The 4,227-nt window shown below is 29.4% G+C and overlaps 1 long non-coding RNA gene and 1 other non-coding gene across 2 annotated transcripts; one reads left to right on the top strand and one right to left on the bottom strand.

The window, feature by feature from the left end:
• Positions 1-513: 513 nt before the first annotated feature.
• LOC114422202 lies at positions 514-2,803 on the bottom strand. The gene is made up of 3 exons (XR_003668643.1): positions 2,336-2,803; positions 853-905; positions 514-766 (listed from the first exon to the last, which is right to left on the bottom strand). It is a non-coding gene; the product is annotated as an uncharacterized LOC114422202 (long non-coding RNA).
• Positions 2,804-3,677: 874 nt separating this feature from the next.
• On the top strand, positions 3,678-3,750 carry TRNAF-GAA. The gene has a single exon. It is a non-coding gene; the product is annotated as a tRNA-Phe (tRNA).
• The last annotated feature ends 477 nt before the right edge of the window (positions 3,751-4,227 follow it).

Genomic DNA, 4,227 nt, shown 5'->3' with positions numbered 1-4,227 from the left:
TGAAGTGTCTAAAATTCTCGGCATCACACAACCATTTCATTTAAATTTAAGTATTTTGTTTATATTATTTTTTTAATTTACAAAACAAATAATAATCCTTAACATTAGTATAAAAAATATTAAATAAAATAATATAAAAATATAGAAAATATATTAGATAAAATAATATACAAAAATATAGAGAATATTAAATAAAACTATAAATTAAAACTCATTTAAGTTCGTTAAAAATTAATTTTAAGAAAAAATTATGACTTTTAAGTCATAAATCAGTTTAAAACTTCTAATAACTATTTTAAAAAATATAAAACTTTCGGTCATAAATCAATTTACAACTTTAAAGTCCTAATTAAAAAAAAAATCATTTACTTTTTCACAACTTCAGTTAAAAAAAAAAAAAGTGTAACAATTTATGACTTTGCCTATCCTACCACTTATCCCTTTGTCCTTTGTGGGTATTAATTTGAAATTTACCCCCATTTGGTAAATTATAAAAATAATTACCCCTTTTGGTGGTTTCCCCAAATATGTGATCATTGAAGGTATATACTATATAGCATACAAAGTTCAGTTTTGAAGTAAGTTATATAACAACACTCCCTTTCAAGGGCAGTTTAAAATTATATTACCACTCACAAATCACTCTTTACAAGGGTATAAAATGTGGAGAGATCAATCAATCAACTACAAAAATCTAAGTGTAAAAGATGCTTTTATACAATGGAGATAGCTTGAACACTACTAAAGTCCTCGGTGTCATCTTATTCTGAAAAAGAAAAGAAAAAGCTTTCATCATCAGATGAGGGACTGAATGAGAAACCAGAGACTGCAATTGAGGATCTCGTGTCTTACCACCCAAAGTCTATCAATACATCACTTCATGGAGATAATTAGCAGGCAAATTCCTGTCAAAAGGGCATTAAGCATAAGCATAGTCAGCAGAGACATAATAAAGAGTCTAACGATAATAACTAGCAGCAAATTATCCCAGAATCTGGACAAATACAAAGCAAAAGTCCTTCTTATAATCTAAATTCCCAAAAGAACACGACATTTCATCGAAGAACTAATGTTACAAGAAATTTAAGCAGGATTTCCTAATGTATAAACTCAAAATTTCTAGCAACTTGTCAAAATTTGTTTAACTGCAGGAGTAATCACAAGAACTTAGATCTATTCGGATAATCAATCAAGGTGAACACATATTGTGGATTATTGGATAACATTTCCAACCATAAAACAGCAACTCTTGTGATAACATTGAGTATTGACAACACTAGTGTGGAAATGGTATTCTGCGGATTTCTATACGAACCAATTAGCAAACTTTAGGTTCATTGGAATGACTTTGATTGATGGGAATAGTAATGGAAAGAAATTCTCATTCCTCTTATTATGTTTGGTATGATCAGAAAAGAATGATTCCAAAAGTTGCAATGGTGGTGGTGGTGGTCCTGACCGTGGTATTGAGTGGCAGCAATGTAGTAGTGGTGGCAAAAGATGTTTTTGTTATCTAAAAGAAAATAACTATAGTGTAATGGCAATTGAACTAATGCTCCCACGAATGGTATTCCCTTGACCAATTCGTGTTTCTGTACTTGTTAATAAGCACACTTGTAACTCACTCCAGCAACAACAAAAGTCAACGAGAGACACAAAGGAGGGATTAGGCTCAAAATATAAAGCTGTTCAAAGATGGTCTGGAATGGAAGTTGTTAAGATCTTACGCTGTCACTGGTTTACTGGTGCACTTTACTCAAATTCTTATGCTTACTTGAGCTTCATAACTAACAAGCATACAATATATATAGATGTTCCTACCTCTCTAGTAAAATGAACTCAACTTAGGTATGAAGAAATTCTTCTTGTCAGAGAGGTAGATAAAATGATTCCTCTTACACCATAATGACAACAACATCAGGCTTTAAGTTCAAGTTTCAAAATCATTTAACAATAATGATGGAATTTGAATAAAACCATTCTTGGAGAAATTTGGATGCACCTAATAATATATTTTCATAGGACCAAAGCGACACTTTTTTTTTCTATCATAGACGGACCTTCTTCCTTTCTTTTCAACAAAAAACTTAAGATGCAACTCCTTAAGCCTTTCTAATCACAATTAGTGTTCGACCACCATAACCTAACTATGCATGGGGATTATCAAAATAAAAGTTCAATTGTGATTAAAGAATAATGGCAAAGTCATACAAAAAAACTACAAGTAAACATTTTTGTCTTTTTCTAAAAGAGAAAGAAAGATACCTAGTGTTAGGGTATTGGTAATTTGAGGATGTAATTTATAATTAAATAGCCAAGTGAAGTTAGAAAGTACCTATTGAGTTTGGTTTGGTTTCAGTCTGAAGAGGATTGGTAATCGGAAGAATCGTCATGGTCAGAGTCGGAGTGAGAAGGGAAATGGTAAAAATTGGATTGAGGAGTGCAGAAGAAGGAATAGAGAAAGAGAGCGAGTTGATGGAGAGGGAAACAGCAAACCAGATCCAATATCTGCTCACTGTTCAGAGGCTCCGCAATGCATTGCCACGCTTCCGCTGAGGCACGTGCCACTCTCAACACCACCATGCTGTTCCACACCATCTTCACCTCGATGGATTCCTTTCCCCTCTCTCTATTCTCACCATGTGCCAATCTCACTTCAAATTAATCTCATACAATCAAATTTCAAAGCAACTATTTTTTAACACTCAAATTTCATCACATCTCAAAATCCTAAAATATATTCTCACTTTCTCTTTCATCTCATACATATACCAATTTCTTCTTATATATCTCTTTATTTTCCATCACACCTTCTAAAATATCTTTTGAAAAATGTTTGATCAACACCCATTATATTATAAAACATTTAGAGAGAAAAAAAATAAAAATATTATAAAATTTATGATATGATAGAAAAAAAATAGAAGTGTTAATAAATTTAAAATAAGTGAAGTGATTATGTACTATCGTTCATTAGTTTTCTCTTTATATGTTTTTTTATTTCACAATTAATTCAAAACGGTAAACATCTATTATTATCATTTCATCTATTTTTTTTTTATCATCATCATTACTCATAACTAAATCAAACTTGGCAATTTTGGTGATTGAAAATTAAAAACTTAAGAAAGATAAGGCAATAATTTAGCTAGCGCTCAACTTATCATTCTCTTCAACCTATAAATGATTAAATAAAACTAAATTGATATGATCTTATAATAAAATAAAATATTTATTCAAACAAAAATAATTAAAATTCAGCTAATTTTTATATTTAGTATATTTTAAATTTATACTTTATTTATATTTACAAATATCTATATAATATAAGATGTATCGTCAGTTTAAATAATTTTTTGATGAATATTTGTTTAAATATGTCAAAGCAAGACTTTTTTTTTTCCAAATTTAAAGGCGTACCAGTTTTAGTTTTACTTTTTATACTATTATTATTATTATATAAGTAACTAAAATGAAAAGGGTTCAATAAATTGTAAAGAGAGAAATGAAAGTGAAGATAACTTCATTTACTTCTCCCGTGGGAGAAATTAATTTCGTAATTTACGTTTTGTTTTAGTTATTTTATTTCTTTCATGATATTCTTTGGGCAGGTAAGATTAGTGTATCAATTGTTAGAATAGGTTTATTTTGTTTTAACCAGAGAATTATTTCAACAAGCGGGGATAGCTCAGTTGGGAGAGCGTCAGACTGAAGATCTGAAGGTCGCGTGTTCGATCCACGCTCACCGCATGTTTCTTAATGTTTTTTTTTTCATATTTTCTGATTCCAAACCTAAACCTATTATTATCGCTGTTTTTTTTTTTTTGTTGGTGGAACTATTATTATGGCAGCGCCAATGTAATAAATGTCCCATATGAAATATAAATTTCTTTTTCTGATTCCAAAATCCTATTAAATGCGTTGTTTGTGTGTATTCAGATAGCAAAATTGGGTTCTCGATCATAATTAATACTTCTATTATTAATAATAAGGACTATCATAAATGTTTTAATTCTTAACTAAAATTTAACCTTTTAGGATGACGATTTATTTATTTAATTGTTTACTTGCGATGGTGGTTATGTTTAACAATTGTATGGGTCAGAAAAAAAAAACAATTGTATGTCCTTCAATATATTTACTCATATATAATTAAATAAATTATTACATTGATTTTTTTTGCTATATTTTTTTTTTACCAAGTTAATGATTTATCTTCGTATGATA

The sequence above is a fragment of the Glycine soja genome, chromosome 8, assembly GCF_004193775.1.
Source record: "Glycine soja cultivar W05 chromosome 8, ASM419377v2, whole genome shotgun sequence".
NCBI classification, from domain to species: domain Eukaryota; kingdom Viridiplantae; phylum Streptophyta; class Magnoliopsida; order Fabales; family Fabaceae; genus Glycine; species Glycine soja.
Note: the sequence above shows the minus strand (reverse complement) of the source record. Positions and strands in the feature narration are given on the sequence as shown.